Source organism: Chiroxiphia lanceolata, chromosome 22 (assembly GCF_009829145.1).
Source record: "Chiroxiphia lanceolata isolate bChiLan1 chromosome 22, bChiLan1.pri, whole genome shotgun sequence".
NCBI lineage: Eukaryota > Metazoa > Chordata > Aves > Passeriformes > Pipridae > Chiroxiphia > Chiroxiphia lanceolata.
Genome location: NC_045658.1, coordinates 4537756 through 4555829, shown reverse-complemented (window position 1 = coordinate 4555829; position 18074 = coordinate 4537756). Strand labels below are relative to the sequence as shown.

At 44.0% G+C, this 18074-nt stretch overlaps 1 protein-coding gene across 1 annotated transcript in view; it reads right to left on the bottom strand.

Annotated features, from left to right (window-relative positions):
* RERE (arginine-glutamic acid dipeptide repeats) overlaps positions 1–17607 on the bottom strand; it is a 206126-nt gene extending 188519 nt beyond the window's left edge. Inside the window, exon 1 of the mRNA XM_032709297.1 lies at positions 17446–17607. The gene's annotated coding sequence lies outside the window, so the exon portion shown is untranslated. The remainder of the gene's footprint in view (positions 1–17445) is intronic.
* Between the last annotated feature and the right edge of the window lie 467 nt (positions 17608–18074).

The following is an 18074-nucleotide window of genomic DNA, read 5'->3' as shown; positions in this document are numbered from 1 at the left end:
TCTCTTCCCAGAATTTAAAAAAACCCCAAAAAAATTAGAAAAATTGATTACCCTCCAAGAACAAGAGGATTTGTATTTTTTGGTTCCCCCAATACTTCAAGCACCACCACTGGTTTAAGTTTTATTGCTCTATCATTTAACTGGAGTTAAATTTCAGGTGCTCCCCAACACCTGCTTTCCCCACTGCAAGATGAGGTGCAATAAAACGCGAGCACAGAGGGAAAATATTTTCACAACAACTCGTGCCAGCACTCAATTCAACTGTTGCCATCGAGTTACAATAAGCTAAAAACACACAGAGAATGAGGGATCTGTGTGGCTTGGAAACCTTGAACCTCTGACTATTCACTGAGAGTGATAAAGCTGCAAACACACCCGTCCAGGGGAGCCAAACAATCCATCAGAAGGGAAGGCACAGCCTTTCACTCATGTCAGCTGAGCACGTCTTTGTTCAGCCCGAGGTTGAAAACTCGAGTAGTCAGTTTGCTACAGCACCAAAATAAATAAATAAGTAAGTAAGTAAATAAATAAATAAATAAAAGAAGCAAGGCAACACAATATACGGAAATTGAAAACAAAAATAAATGTAGTTTGCTCATAAGTGGGTCAGCACGGACCAGTCCTGCAACATCTCCCACTGAATTCATTTCCACCACAGTGAGGACTGAATAGAGATATCAGAATTCAGCAGACTAAGTGTTTTACAGAGCTCAGAGTTGAACCTAAAATAATTTTCAGTGATCCTCCAGCTCCACTTGAACGCTGCAGTGCCACCTTTAGCTCACTCCAAGGATTCTGCTAAGGATTGGCAAATTTCAGCTTCTTTGACAGTAAGGAAAGATCATTTAGTGACTCTGTGTCATAACCCCAAGTGAGAGATGCTGTGATATGTGGGGATGGGCTAAACTAAATCCAAGAGCTCCAGGAAGCTGCTTAGTGTCAGGAGCCAAGAGTGACCCAGGGAGAACTCTCCCTGACCCTGCTCCTGCTGTGAACAGACCTGCACACCCTGCCCCGGGAGCCAGGGGATTGCTGGAGGAGGCAGCTCCTTGTCCTACTGAACTCCAGCGTTTCCAGTCCGAGCAGAACATTCTGCCAGCCCTATAAATCTCCTCTTAACCTCCCTCCTTTCCTAATCCTCAGCAGCACAAGGACTTTTCCCCAGTCTCCTCCTTTCTGTGGTGTGTAACTCCCACTCGAGGGTGACATCTGGGTCCAACAAGCAGCAGATTGTTGCCTGGTTTTCAGCCCAGCCCTTGTAATCCCCGGGTTCCTGACATCTGCCTTTCATTTGGGATATAATTACACATTTATTTCCCATTTCAGAGTTTCGTTTCATACACTGTTTACTTGATCTTGGGTCTGATCTTGCTGCAGCCAAGGGACATCACAGACCTCGTTACCAACACGAACATGTTTCATTTGAGCTTAAATAGTTCTGCAGTTTTCTTGGTCGCCAACACATTCATGTATTTATAGAAGAAAATTGCTCACACATTTTTTCCCCCTAAACTCTTAATAATTCACAAAAAAAAAAAGCAGTGGAAAAAACCAGAGAAACTTGACCAGCTCTTCTATAAACACTTACAAACAACTGCAAGAGCTTTAGGAGTGTCTGGGAGGTGAGGGGGCAGAAAGAGGTATCAATATTTAATCCACTGCTAAAAGTGTAGCATCAAAGCTGCATCAGGGTGGCATAACGTTGCAGCTGGTTCCATTTTCATGTTCTTACATTAAGAAACCAGCTTTTCCTTTTGCATTATGTATTAAATAGTACATATTTTAGAATCTCAGAGAATCGTCTCTAAGCCTCGCTAAGCCTTTATAATTGAAAAAATTGCATTTAGCATTTTACAGACGAGACATGTGTGAAATACTAAATTCAAGGACAGAGTGAATGTTGATTTTTTGACGGTCTCTTGTGATCTACACCCCTTCCCAACCTCAGCACATCTGGAAAAGAGAGGGATCAGTGTAATTCACGGGCCTAACCTAAAGCATGCTTGCATTCCTCATGTCTGAGCAAGGAAAGTTCAGCCTTTCTAGCCACACAAATTCCTTTCCAGGAGAAAAATTGCCACCACGTGGTGAAGAGCTATCATGTCTATGGTGCCTATCTGGGAGAACATTAAGAAACCAAGGAGTTACGTTTCAAAACACGCTTTCTCACAAGTTTGGCACTGAAAGCCTGGTTTTTGCAGGTTGCTGCAGGCAGGATTTGTGTTTTAACAGCACACTCCGAGTGGGCAGGGCTTTAGAAGCTTTTAAATTAAACTCACACCCGTCTGACCTGACCCCTAAAGGCCATCCCGTCACACCAGCCAGGCCCACGTTCACAGAGAGCACAAGGCAGCCACGGCACACAGGGAGATAAACTGCACAGATTGCCAACAGACAACATTTTTGGCAACCAAAGAGCAATTAACATTAGAATTCTTAATCATCTCGACCATCTCCACATGGGAGATGAGTGCATCAGCACGTGGGAGAGTCGGTGGCAATGTCAGGGCTCCACAGTCAGCTGGAGCAGTGGGATCAGCCCTCCTTGGATTGCAGTGCTGGCAAAGCCTGGGATGATGCACAGCTCCAATCTACTCCTTCTCCCCCAGCCCACACGAATTCAAAGAACTACAAGGGAAGTCCTTGTTAAAAACGGGAGGGGAAAATATTTGTCTTACAAGACACACGGAGCTGAATAAGTGCAACACATTTGTGCAGCATCGCTGACTGGGCTGCAAACTGATTTTACTCCATCCAGGAACACGTTCCACACAGAAATTCATCCCACTGATCACCTTTCAGTGTAATAAATCACGTTTCCACTGTGCATGACCACACAACGTCAGCTTGCCATATCACCTCCTCCATTTGTTTTAAGTTGCTGCAGTTAAAACCATGCACTCAAGGGTAGCTGGAAGTTCCACAACCTGCCTGGTATCCATTATTAAAAGCTAAACAGATGTTTATTCACACTGTGACTCGCTGTTGGGGAAGCACATTGGGGCTGTTTATACCGGCCCAGAATAGAGGCCAGTGACTGCCAGAGAGGGACAATGAGGGGCATTGAAGCACAGCAGAACTTGCTAATGGGTTTTGATAACAGCAGAGACACCCCCCGTGTCCTTCATTACAGCTGCCACCCATTGCACTGCTCATTCCAAACGCATTTGGATACATAAAATCATCCTAAGCACTGTATTTAAACACATTATCTATCAGAGCACAGGATCCCTTCACCACCTCTCCCATATTGATTAAATGACCAGCACAGCAAGGATTTACAAGGCCACTATAATAGGAACCATCTTCTTCCCTGCAGAATCCTCTCATCAGTCCTTTGTGCTCATTTGTGCCCTCCACGCTTTAAGTGGTTTTTCCATTTTTTTAATAAAAAGACGTTTCTGGTCACACCATTAAAGTGTCTCATCAGGGCAGAAACACCGAGAAAAGACCTGTTCTTCCCCTCGGTACTTCTAAACAACTAAACATCACATTAAAATAATAATACTGAAAAAGACAATCACTCTGAAATACAGCCTGGTTTTGTCAGCTAGTGGAGATTTTAAAATTCAGATGGTTGCATTTTACTTGTCTGCCATTACTGGCAAATTAAAGCTATGAACAAATGCTGCGTAGGCAACAAATAATTCTACTAACATGCCAACAATCACTTTAATCTCTTCCACTTAACAACTCATGAACCTTTTATGAACATAATCTTCTAGAAGGTAGCTGGTAATACAAGATAATCCCAGTACAAGTTTAATTAAAACTACAAACTACATATAGCTCCATGCTCACCAACTCCTTCACGCTGGAAGAGCAAGAGAGGCTATTATTAATAGCTCTGTTAATCTGGCAAACTGAAGTGCACAGAAACAGGCTAAAGCAGCATCCAACAGGCCATTTCACACTGAAAAAAAACCCCAGTCCTCACAAATTCTAACTTGCCTTAGCACAGCATTAAAAATAAATTAAAAAAAAAAAGGCAAACCTATTTTAAGTAGCTGAACTAAAGCTTGCTTGCAGAGTTATGGATCCTGCTCTTACGAAGAAAATCCAGTCCAAAATTATTCATTGTTACAGGCTACAATGGAATTCATCAGAAATAATAATAAAAAAAAGCCATTTTCCTTCAAGAAACATAGAATTTGAGTCACTTGGCTGTCAGAGATGGAAGTCAACACAGATTTCATTTGACTGCCAAGAGCCTTATTTGACTGGACATAAAAGACATTTGCTATTTTTAACCATACCTCGTGTAATCATTTAAGCAGAGCCCTGTAATTCAGACTGGGGAGCTCTTCTCACATTCAAAAGCTGATCAGGAGACGGGTCTTTGCAGTTCTGTTTAAGGCTTGGCCCGTTTCCAATAAATACAGTTTGCACTCCCCAGCTCCCCTCGTAATCATCTCCACGGCTCTTTCCCAGCTCTTCTTCTAAACCCAGTCAGAAATATTTTGAAGTGCCTGAAAGCCTCCAGAAAGCTTTTTCTGCTGACCCTGAGCACAGGCACTGCCTCCCACCTGTGGCCAGTGAGAACCAGCCCAGGCAGGTCCATGCTGGCCACTCCAGTGGACACTCCAGTGGTTGTGGGTGTCCCCAACCCCTCACTGCCCTGACTGAGAATAATGGAGTCCAAAATCTTACTCTGCCACGTGGTGCCAAGAGTCAAACCTGCCACAAACACAGGAGTGGCACCTGCCCAGATCCCAAACCTTTAAGCCCCTTTCTCACCTCAAACACCAGCTGGGTCATCCTGAGTTCCTCCAAGTCCCCAAAGGAACTGTCTGTGACATATATGAGTAAACAGATCTCTAATGATCTCTAAAATAACTCCCCTGACACACACAGAATGAAGGGATGTGGAGGTGAGCTGTGACATTCTTGTGGAGAAGCACATTCCCCAAACCAGCAAGTTTTCCATATTTTTTCCCCACCTTTCTTTTGGATGGGACTATGCCAGGGGGAAAGGCATAGGCTCTTTTCACACTGAGAAAATAGCAAGAAATCCCACGCTGGAGACAAAAAAAAAGTGCACAAGCAAGCAAATTTAAACCTTGTGATCTAACACAGATTCCTTCAAACATGTTTCAGCTCTGACACTTCACTGAGAACTAAAGGCACAGCAAATATTTTTGCCTCCAACAAGAGAGCATCAAATTTTAGACACAGCTGAATGAGTTACCACTACAGAGGAATGTGGGTTTCCTCAAGCTCAGGATCATCAAAAGAAGCCAGACTATACAAAGGCTTTGTCTTTTCAGGAATATACTCGGCTAATCCTAACAGACAAATGTAATTCAGATGGATACCCAGCTCCTGGAGGGATCAGGGACTGGTGCTATTGCTCCTAGGAAGTTCTCTCACACTTGGAAAGCAGCTCCTTCAGATGTAACAGCGTTTACAGCTCCCTCCTCTTAAAAGATGTGATGCATTTTATTACCCAGGGCTACCCCCAAATGTCAGAATTTCTGCACACTCTTCATCTCTAAACAGTTTCTCGCTGATGTGAAGCTTCCCATTCAGTCCCCAGAGCACTCAAGGCTTGTTTTGATACCAGTGGTTTAAAAAAAAAAAAGAAAAAAACCCCCACAAAAACCAAACCAACGACAGAAAAAATCAAACCTAAAAATTGTGCTGTGCTATAGAGACAACACTTCCAGCCCTCTCTGACAGCCAATTTATCTGCAGTCCAAATTCATAGCTAATCAAGTCACCAGAGCAAGCACAGCAGCCACGTGCCACGCTGGGCGAGCCCCTCCTGCCAAACACTTGCCATCTGCAGGCTTTGGAAAGGCCAGACAGCCCTGCCCAGCTGCAGAGTCAAACCGGGCTGGGGATGAATGGCCCCTCCAGTCCTGTTCCTGCAAGCAGGAACTGATGACCTGAGAACTGTTAACATCAAGGAACTAAGCAGCAGAGATCTCAAAGGGGTGTTTAAGTGATGCTCCCAAAGAGGTTCTGCCCACCAGAAAAAAAAAAACACACGTTACTTTCAAAACTTAAAATATTTTTTATCACTGAACTTAAACACTGAAGACAAGGGCTTTGCTGCTGCATTGAAAGGCTACTTCTAAGGTCCCTTTTAAGTCTGGTGTCCTTCTGTATCATCATAATGTGGAATATGAAAGCAGTGCCTTCATTTTCTCTCAAAAAACCCCCCCCAATTAGCAGGGGAAAAAATAAGTCACATTCAACAACTCCAGCACACTCATACACATGCCTAAATCCACTCATAAAACAAGGAAATCCTCTTCTCCCCAGACGTGCTCCCTGAGAGTTGTTTGTATGTTTTATTTTAAAGTGTAAAGAATATTTTGGTTCCTCACCACGGCCACCACCTCTTCTGGTCACAAACAGCAAGGCTGCAGGAGCTCACAAACCCACCCAGGCACAGAGAGAACAGACCTGCCTGGACTTCAAACAGAGACTTCACATCACACAAGGATCAGTGTTTGCTGCACTGCAAGTATTAATCACTTCTGCCTAATTTTCTTCCCTGGAGCCCACCCTTCCTCTCACCAGGGAGAGTCAGAGAGAAGCTCAGTGAGAACACGGATTTTATTCCTCACCCACCCTCTGGACCACAGCCTGATTCTAAAGATCCGTATTTAAATGAAGTTCAAATCATGTTCCTACTGAACTAGATCCTAAAGAACATATTTTTATTAAAACCAAACATGTAGAAACAGAAATACCTGAGAAAGTGTAGAAACAGAAATACCTGAGAAAGTGTAGAAACAGAAATACCTGAGAAAGTGTAGAAATAGAAATACCTGAGAAAGTGTAGAAATAGAGAAAATGTAGAAATAGAAATACCTGAGAAAATGTAGAAATAGAAATACCTAAGAAACAACCTTCTGGCTTTCCTGAGCTTCCTAATGGGTGACACCTCTGTCCATCTTAAGAGGCTCATTCAATATTTATAATTCCACCTTTGTGCATTTGAAAGCAAAATCCCAATTTCATTCACTGGAAGGAGGAAGAGGGCACATTACTCAGAATGAATTTCCAGTATTGATTGAGAACTGTTCCCTGACTGAGCAGTCAATTAGTAACAGGAGGGACACCAAATACAGGAACTCTCCATCAGTAACCCCCAAAATCACCCACATAAAGACACATCTGTTCTGCTGAAAGCACAAGGAAGTAAACCAGGGGCAAGAAGTTACAGTTAGTTATTCCTACAAAGCTTATTTTAAAGGCAAACTTGATTTAGAACAAGAATTAGAGCATGAAACAGTTCTGAGAGCCAAGGAAAACAGCGAGCCAGAAATTGATTCTAAAACTTCAAGGGGAAAAAAAAAAAAAAATCAATATAACTCAAATTTGACAGCTAACAGAACAGGCATTTAAAAAACAATAAGAATAATTTCCATTCAATACCAAAGAATTAGATATTTTCTACAGCTGCTGCTACCAGAAGATCCTTAACTACTCTGCCATGGACAAGTAATACCAAATAGATGCTGCTGATACATCAAGACAAATACCAGATGCAAAGATACAACATAAAGTTGCCAGCAGAATTAGCCTTTGAAGTAAAAGAAGAGCAACCATGTCTTAAATTAAAAGGTACAGTGAGAAAGGGATGATCTGCACTCACATGGACCAGAGCTCAGTGGTGCTTGGATGCAAATATACCATTATTTATGTTTTTAAAGCATTAACTACCTATTTCATGATCCCTGCAAAAGGAAATGTGTCAGTTTAACTGAGTTAAACACACATTTTCAGATTAGCAAAGTAAACAGATATAGAAAATTGGCACTTTCTGATTGCTTAACAACTATAAAACTTCCTGATAACGATGGCAAAGCACCCTCACACCTATTTCATCAGCAGAAAAAAACACAACTGAGGTGAGTTATTCAGCTCAAGGTCAGGCAACATGTTTTTTGGGAGGGTTTTTAAGTGTTTGGAGCACAACCCAAATATTGTGCTACCAAAAGGTAAACTCCTGTTAGGAATTAACAACGTGCAGCCTTTTCCAGCCTCTCTCGCTGTGTGCTTGTAGCGTGACCCTTTATCATCTCCAGGAGTTAAATACGTGACCTAATTATGGGATCTTTGGGATTTAACACAGGAAACATGCTCGGTTTCAAAGAGAATGTCACAAACAAGAGGCCTCACTCGTTAATAATCCCTTGTTTCTACCCAAGAACATCCAACACGTGCACGAGGGCTCCGAAAAGTCCCAGCCAGGAGAAGTGTCACCGTAACTTGCGGGGACTCCGAAGACTTGACTGAACACACACAAAAGTAATTACTTCCCACATCTTGCTAAACTCGTACTTTGGGAGAAAAAGCTGTGCAAGGAGTTATTTGATGAATAATTAGTGCGGGGAAAGAGAACATTAATTGCAGCAGGGCTGCAGCGAGAGCAGGAGCCACGGAACACGGGCAGGGCCGGTTTCATTCCTCACCCATTCCAGCCGTGGAAAGAGAAGCATGCACTTACAATAAACCCCAACAATAAAAGGCTGAGGCCATTCAACATGAAGACAAGCAGGAAATAAGAATCAAATGACTTTTTCCAGCCAGAAGAACGAGCAGATATGCTGTTTACAGGCTGTTTAACAAAGCCGGCCCTGGAAGGTGAGCTGTGACAGGGGCTGAGACTCCGAGGAAGAAATATATCCTCAAACACTCAGATTAATCATCAGAAAAGCAGAGCAGGTGGAATCTCAAAGTCTGCAGGAGGGAAGTGGGTATAAATATGAAAAAAAAAAAAAATCCAAGCAGAGGTATAAAATAAACATGTTACATTTGTGCTGCCCTGCTAAAGGACGTGTGAGATGTAACAGGGTGCCACTGATAAATTGAGCACCTCCCAAGAATGACTATAATAAAAAAATAAAGAAATAAATCTTAAGATTACCAGACTACCTGCAGCACTACCCCTTTCACCTACTGCCCTCCAATATCTCCAAACTCTGATGAAGAATTCAAACAGCAACCCAGGGCAGCTCAGAAGAGAACTCGGATTCTGCCCAAGTTTCCTTTCAAGAGGAAGGTTTCCCTGATTAACCACAGATACAGGGGGCAAATCACAGCAGGATCTCAAAAAAAGAAAATAAAATGAATTTTACTTCACTCAAAACATGCCCATTTCAATTTTGTTCCCGGTGACAGCAAATAAACCTGGGTGTGACATAACAATAAACCTACAGGTTAAGTCGTCTTGCAAATTAAATACATTAGAAATTAAATGCTCAGCCTAAATTAGCCTTAGGGTAAGCCAGTTTACCCCCTGATGACTTACTAGCTGGGCATTTGATTCACAGAAACCTTTCAGTGTCTAGAGGAGTCAGTTTGTTGAATCACTGAGTAAAGTTTTCCCATCTTAAGGGTTCACATTAGAAGGCAAGGAACATAATTCAGTGGTTTAAGGAGCAGTCAGAGGCAGGTCTATTAAGTTTCATGAAAATGAATGACCTCAGAGACATAAATTAGATTTCCTGCACCTCGCTCCCAGTTTGTAAAAATGAGGATTAAGTGTTTAAAAGTCTCCTGCACCGACCTCATTAGAAGATCTTTAATGGAGACATCCCTTCTGAGACAAAAGGTACCACCCTGGCACAGCCACAGCAGGTACCAGGAGGGGACACAACTGCTGTCAAATTGTGTGTGTTTTGTTCACCTCAAGCAGGAAACAACTGCTCCGAAGAACCTCCCCACACGTCAAGTGTTTTCTTAATTCCAAGCCAATCTGAAGGTCCTGATTGCCTGGACACCCTGAGTTTTTTTGCTGGGTGTTTCTCAGGGAAATGCAACCCTTAAAGCACTGGAATTCCGGGATGTGCAGCACTTTCTTCTTCCATATTCATGACACTTTTCATTTTAACATGCATGAATAAAGACTCCTAAATCAAGGAGAAGATAAAGAGGCATTTTAGCATCAACACCATGTATTCCAGTCCCTTGTGGACATTGGCATCAGCAGACTACTGTCACATCCACACTTGTTTAAGAAGATTCATAATCCTTAAACACATATATTTAATAGCTTTGATATTTAGCACAAAGCTGCTGATCCCCTAACATCCTGTAATACATAGTTAATTACTAACTGAATTTGCCATTTTCTTCAAACCAGGGAATAAACTGGTTGCCAAAATAGTGAGCTTTGACAGAAACCATCACAGTCTGGTTTAATTCTCCATTCCACCACCCCAAAACACTCCAGTCTAGATCCTCCTGCTAACATGTAATTATTGTAGGTTTAAAACATGGTGCAGTCTAACCATATATATATATAGGTTATGTGTGTCCCAATTTACATCACCAACAATCCCCCCATCCACTCCCCTACACACATTCCCACTACCATGATCCCATGTACAGAATTCCAACAAAAAGATCCAGAGTTTAACAACCAATACCTGCCTAAGAATCTAATATACAGCACTTGCAAGGTATCTCAGATCAAATAAGATCCATCATGTTTTAGTCCCCTAAAATGAATTAGGCAAACTCTAGGTGAACATCCATTTGTGCATTTTTTGTAGTCCCCTAAAATGAATTAGGCAAACTCTAGGTGAACATCCATTTGTGCATTTTTTGTAGTCCCCTAAAATGAATTAGGCAAACTCTAAATAAAGATCCATTTGTGGGAGAACTGGTGTGAACACACACACACACAGATTCGTGTCAAACCAAACAAAAGCCTGTCTAAAAATGTTAATGGTGATTTCTCGCCAAGAAGAAATTCTGCTCCTTAATGTTTTTATTTGTTTTCAGTATAATATGCAACAGGAATGTCTCCCCTTTCTATATGCCTGTTCCCAGACCAGCTGACACTCACAGTGCTCCAAAAAAAGGAAGGAATATCTGCAGGAAGATGGGCCAAGTGCCCAATAATTGCCTGTTCCACCCCAAACCCGCTGACCACATGAAAAGGACCAACACAAAGGAGACACTGCTCATCACACACACAGAAATATTTATTAGCACTGGATGACACCACTTCCTCTCTCCTTCTTTCACCCAGTTTCTCAGAGAAAACAAACTTCCCTAATTCACCTCACTCCCCCCTTTCCCCTCCTCCCCAATTCCCTTCTCCTCTCATTCCATGCCAGTAATGAATCTCCAACCAGCCACGTTCATCCCAGCAACAACCAGCATTCCTGAAAGTTTTGTGCAAGCCAGCAGATGGATAGGAAAAAACCTCCCTAATTAATTACATCCCCAGCAAGGCATGGCCAGACACAAACCAGCCTTTGGAGTTTTGCTTGGCAGCCACAGCCATGTTACTCGTCCCCTCCACTGTCAGGAAGAAAAGGGGGGGAGAAAAAAAGAGGATTTAACTGCCAACAGGGATGGAGGGGGCAAATTTCAGGACTTACAAGCTCTTGTCCCCTCTGCAGAAATACTGAAACGGAAATTTCATTGTTCCTGCTGGTTATGAAAATAAATTTACACCACAGCCTTCACTAGAAAAGATCAGGCAACATCCATCACCGTAAAACAGAAATCCTGTTCCATATTTGAAACAGGCCAACGCTGCCTCTCAGAACCAGGGATTAATAATACCATGGTAAGGGATTTTTTATTACAGATTAAATATGTAGATCAACTAAGACCTCAAAATTAATGAGCACTCATTTTCTTCCACTTACCCTGAATCTTATAACAGTGAACTAACCTCTCATTTGTGTTCTGTAGGAAGAACAAAAAAGACAGTCAACATGTTCAAAGAATTGCCCATTTTTCAATAACTCAATCCTCAAAATTTACTTTTTAATCTATCAAATCTAGGCAATACCTAAGCTGACTGAATTTTCAGAGTTGCACTTCTGACAGAATTAAGATGCCAAAGACAAATAAATCCTTCATGTCTCGAACTCAGAGGAACACCACCAGCTTTGACAGCTGCATTCTGTGGACACATTTCTAAGAATTCCAAAGAAAAAGGTGATTATTATCCCCACTGGGCCTAGAGGGGACAGTGATGTTTGTATCCAAGCCAGTCTCACTTTTCTCCAGGTCAACCTACAATACCAAACTAACAGACATTTGCATCAAAAAAAAAAAAACACCAAAAAACCAAAACAAAACCAAAACCAACCGCCACAACACCTTTTGAAGCGGGAACAGCCAGCTCATATTTCCATCTGTGTGTGTTTTTCAGTCACTTCCAGCAATTCCTTGCCCCTGCAGACTTGTAAAGCAGAGGGAGCCAGGGCAGCATTCAGATCTTGTTTGCTCCTTTGTTCCCCCCTCAGCCCTTCTGAAAGGAGCAGTTGGGCACAGCCACCAACATTTGCAGAGCTGCTGTGAAAAGGCTGCTGGCAAAGCCACAATGCAGCCTTGTGGATCCTTGTGGATCCCCCTCCCAGCACTTCCCATGGTTCTGAGGATTGCCTGGATTTTCCCCGCTGGAAGAGCCATTTCCAAAGGGCAGCTGATGGCACTCACCTCCCCGTGCCAGCCGTGCCAGCCTCACACCCCTCCCAGCTTCCCCCCCCCCCAAAGCTTCGCTGCAGGCGGTTTTTAAAAAAAGCACCTTAAATAAACAGGTCTCCAGTCAAGAGGGGGTTTTGTTCTGTTATGGTTCAAAGATGGGTTTCTCCTGAAATACACAGTATTTTAAGCCTATTGATTGAACTCTAAGCCCTGAGCTAAAAATCACAGAGTATGCATCCCTTTAAGTCAAACTGGATGATTTGTTCAGGCTTCATGCAACTGTAACAACTGCAATATATAGCAAAACCAGAGTGAAAAATAGCTGAACATTAAAAATAGTTAGTCCAGCCAGGACACCATCCTAAAAAAACACACCAACCTGCACATTAGAAACTTAAGAGTTGGTTGTTTCGAGCTTGTTTGTTTTTTTAATAGTCAAAAAGGGGTGGTTGGGGTTGGAGTTAATTTATGGAATAGCTCCCTCATTTCAGGATCACATAAAAACTGTTTTCCAATTGTCATTATTTTTTTTTTTAAACTAGAAATTAATCACAATTCGAGCACTGTACTCATACACCAACCTAAAAATACACACCAACGTGTACATTAGAAACTTAAGAGCTGGTTGTTTCGAGCTTGTTTGGGTTTTTTAATAGTTAAAAAGGGGTGGCTGGGGTTGGAGTTAATTTATGTAGTCGCTCCCTCATCTCATTTCAGGATCACATAATAACTAATTGTTTTCCAATTGTCATTATTTTCTTTTTAAACCAGAAATTAATCACAATTCAAGCACTGTACTCATACACCATCCTAAAAAAACACACCAACCTGTACATTAGAAACTTAAGAGCTGGCTGTTTCGAGCTTATTTGGGGTTTTTTAATAGTTAACTCCGACCCCAACCACCCCTTTTTAATTTATGTAGTCGCTCCCTCATCTCATTTCAGGATCACATAATAACTAATTGTTTTCCAATTGTCTTTCTTTTTTATTTTAAACCAGAAATTAATCACAATTCGAGCACTGTACTCATACACCAACAACAGAGAGTGTGATGTTCCTGGAGCTTACAGTGTCCTTAAATATGGCTCATAATGAAATCAAAGCTCCCCTCAGGCCATCTCAGTGTATGAACAGCAGCGCTGAGAGGACATCACACCTTCTGCTGTGCCATTACACGGCCACTAACACAGCCCTGCTGAATTCTGGATGCTCAGAGCACACTTGCTTCCCTCCCACTCCCCAAAGTGAAATAACTTCTTTATGGGCCAAACATGGCTAGGACAGAGAGATGCATTTTGCAGCTGTGACAGTAAATTTACAAACAGAGCGTTATTAAACCAGCCAGTTATTGAACTGCAACGTCAGAATGCCATTTTTTTTTCCTCACCTAAGCTGCAATCTGCATTAATAATTATGGAATCATAGATTTGGAAGGGGCACACAAGGATCACCCAGTCCAACTCCTGGCCCTGCACAGACACCCCAACAATCCCACCCTGTCCCTCAGAGCGTTGTCCAAACCCTCCTGGAGCTCTGGCAGCCTTGGGGCCGTGACCAAACCCTGGGGAGCCTGGGCAGTGCCCAAAAACCCTCTGGGGGAAGGACCTTTTCCTGAGATCCAACCTGACCCTGCCCTGGCACAGCTTCATAAATTCACAGCTTCAAAAACTGTCCCCACCATATCTCTTTATGTTCCTGAACACTGTTGGTTATTTGCCTTTTGCTGTGGCAGCACCGAATCCATGCCCACAGCTCCCCAGGATGGACTCTGCATGCAAACAACTCCCACCCTAAGGTAAAACAAATCCCTGGATGCAAAGAAATCACTAGTTTTTAATCCAGCTACTTAATTACTGGTTAAGGCAGGTCTGTCTCTCCCAGTTCCACTCACCTCTTCTGCCCCAGGAATGCCTCCTATTTTGAAAAGCTTCATCCAGATGGAGAATTATCCCTCTCTCTGTCACTCCACAGCATAAATTCACATGGCACAGGAATCTCAGAGCCACAGAGAGGCAGCACAAGTATTTCACTGCACCTCTCTGAACTCACAGCACAGCATTCCTGCAGACAATAGCCCACAGGGACATTACCACTGGCCACACCAAAGCCATGGGAGTGGGAGAAAAATACCCAAAAAAAGTGTCCTCAACCCAGAGGCAACCACCACAAGTTATTCAGGTAAGGAAAATGAAGTAATTTACCCCAATTGCACACTGAAGTCAGCTGAAGAGTCAAAAACAAAACCAGGAGGCCTCATGATTAAACCATGACAGTCACTGTTTCCTATTTTCCACAGATCCAGCACACTGGCAACTTTTCCTCAACACCCACATGTTATCTTTTCACCCACTCCTGCAGACCTCAGTATCACCAGCCAGCTGAAGTCACCAGTGAGCTGACTGAGATTTTACCATCCCCCCAACAAGCCAACAACCCAAAATCTCAACCCCTTGTGCAGCAGTTGCTCTTTCACAGCCTCAACACCCCCCCCAGTCCTGCAAGGACTCCGTGATCCTTATGGGGCCACTCCAGCTCCACACATCCTCCAACCCTACAACCGGTTTTGGCCTTTTCAAAGCTGCTGCTGTAAAAACAAAAGCCAGCAACAGTCACCAGGAAAGGAAACCATGGACACACTGAAGTCAACTCTGCACATTTCCTTTTGTTACCCCACGCACTCATCTGACCTATCCCCCTCACCCTTGGCAGCAGTTTTCCCTGCACAAACACACACACACACACCCACCTCGGGACCAAACACCCCAAAGCCAACACACACAGACCTGAAGGGCAGCAATTTTTATTTCAGGCCGGCTGGGTGTTTGGGGTTTTTTTTTGTCTGTTTGTTTTTCATTTTGGGGGGGTGGAGAAGGTGGAACACGAAAGAAAGTTGCGAGGGGTTCAGTGGAGTGCACTTCCGAGTCTCACCTCATGTGCTCCCTCTCCACATTCGCTCCCAGACACCGAGCGGAGGGAGGGGAGGAGGAGAGAACATACACAATGTTTTGGCGCCCTTTAGCTTCTAATTTACTATTTTCTTTTTTTTTTTTTTTTTTTTCCGAGGGACCAAAAGGCCGTTCTGGGGAAGGAGGAGAAGGCGGACAGCGCTTCTCGGTCCCGATCTTTCGCTCCTCCGAGGGGAAAAAGAGGCCGTGTGTGAGCGAGAGCACGGTCCCAAACCCAGCGGAGCGTTCGGAGGAGAACAATGAGCTCCCAGCCTGGGCATTGTGTGCATCCACCTCCCGCTCGTCCCTCCAGACCTCGGCAACCGGCACCCAAATCCCCCCAAAATCACTCGCCCCCCGACCCAGGCCACCGAAATCAACCCCACTCCGCAATTTATGGGACGAACCGGAGGAGTAAAAGCCGAGGTGAGGCGTATTTACCAGAAGTGCTTTTATTATTAGAGAAACGCTTCCACGCCTCTGAACCACCACCATGGATTTCTCAATTCTAAGGGAGCTGTGTACACAAAAAAAAAAGAACCAAACCCACCAAAACCAAAAAACCCAGCAAAATGTTTGCCTGGCAATCCCAGAACAACAGGGAAAAAAAAAACAAACCCTGTTGTACGTTGCACATTATTCAAAAACGTGGCGTGTGCCTTTTACAACCAACGACTACTTCTTTTGACACAGTGTTCATTTTTTTATCTGGTTAAAACCCACATTTAAGAACAGGCACACTGCCTGAATTGTATCACTTCAGGTTTGCTCCAAAAAAAAAGGCATTTTTATTACATTTGAGCAGTAAGAACCGGTGGCTGAGAGGCTCCTCAACTCAGCGACATCAGAGCACAAGCAAAATAATATCTTTGATTTGAATAAGTGGATAAGGTAACCCAGGAGTAAACAGCCATCAAACAGCAGCACAAAAAAACCTCCCGAGCTCCCAATCTTCCAAGAACGCCACTGCTTCGAGGAAAAACTCAGCATAAGAAGCCAGCAACCCAAAATAACTGCAAGCAGTCCGTAAAAAATAAATCTAAGGGGGCAAAGGCACCTCCACAATGAATCATATTGTTTTCTTCCCAGCAATTTCTCCAGCAGCCAATGAAGCCTCCAATGTTTTCTACCTCCTGCTACTTTTTTTTTTCTGATTCTGGGCATCTTCTTTTCACGCTTTAGGAAGGAGAAAATGGGAACCGAACAAAACAAACACACACACACACACACAAAAAAAAAAGGAAAGAAAGAAAAAAACCCCACCCCTTCCTATGCTACTGAAAATGTTGTGATTAAATCCATTTGCATAAAATCTTCATTTCCGTACCCGCACACACACACACGAAAACAAGTGTGTGTCTTTTGAACAGCTCACTCGATTTTCCCCTAAATCATATATATTTAAGTCATATATCCGGTTCATTTAGAAGGTTCACAAGTTAAAAACCTTTCTCCGAGAGCATTATCTCTCTATTGAGCATCAGGGCAGGCACGACACGGCAGCAATAAAGAAATAAACAAACAAACAAAAAAAAACCCCGAAATAAAATAAATTAAATAAATGCATAAAATAAAGAAATCAAATACAGAAATAAAGAGATAAAGCGAAGAAAAAATAAAGAAATAAAATAAAGAAATAAAGTAAAATGAAGAAAAATAAAGACATAAAATAAGGAAAAATTAATTGAAAGAAATAAAATAAAGAAACGAAGAAACAAATGAAGAAATAAAGAATTACAAGACACAAAGAGGTAAAATAAACAAATAAAGAAATAAATTCACAGATAAAGAAATAAATTCACAATTAAATAAATAAAAAGCCAAACACACACAGAGACCAAACACAGCCAGACCCAGCACCCAGAACTCCGACGAGGGACTTTCTCACCCCCCCTAAATCCCCCAAAACACACACACACACACACAAATCCCCCCGAATTCCCGGCGGAGTTCCCTCTCCCAACGCTCCCTCCCCTCGCCTCCCGCACTCCCCACGGATCCAACCCCTGGATTCCCTGGATATCAGGGAAGGGCCTCACAGCCCGGCACAACAAAACCCCTCCGAGCCCCCCTCCCACCCACCCACCTCTGCGGGCTCTACACCATCCGCGGCGGCTCCGGGGCGCTGCCGGGACAAAGCGGCGGCGGAGAACAAGGGGGGGACGGCGAGCGAGCGGCGCTCAGCAGCGGCAGCCCAGGGGCATCTTCCCGGGGAACAAGGAGGGGATGGAGGAGGAGGAGGAGGAGGAGGAGGAGGAGGAGGAGCGGCCGGTGCGGGCCCCCCGCGCTGCCCCCGCCCGGCCCTGCCCTCACGCACGGCACGCACGGGCCGGGCACGGCCAGCGCCGCCGGCGGCACGCGCCGGCCCCGCAGTAACGCCGCGCGCCATTGGAGGAGGCGCCGCGCCGCGCGACGCGGAGGGCGGGGCGGGCCAATGGCGGCGGCCGATGGAAGGGGGTCGGACGAGCAGGGCGAAGGCGGAGAGGGGCGCGGGCACAAAGGCGGCGGCGCCCGGACACGGGGGGTGTCCCCCCTGCCCTCCCCGCGGCCCCCTCTGCCCCACAGCCCCTTCTCCCTTCCCCTCCTGCCTCTTCCAACCCCCTTCCTCACCCTCGTTCCTATCCGCTTCTCTTCCCCCTTCTTTTCTCCCGTCTCTTCCCCTTTCTCAACCCTTTCCCTTCCCTGTCGCCCTTTTCTCCACCTCTTCTCCCACTT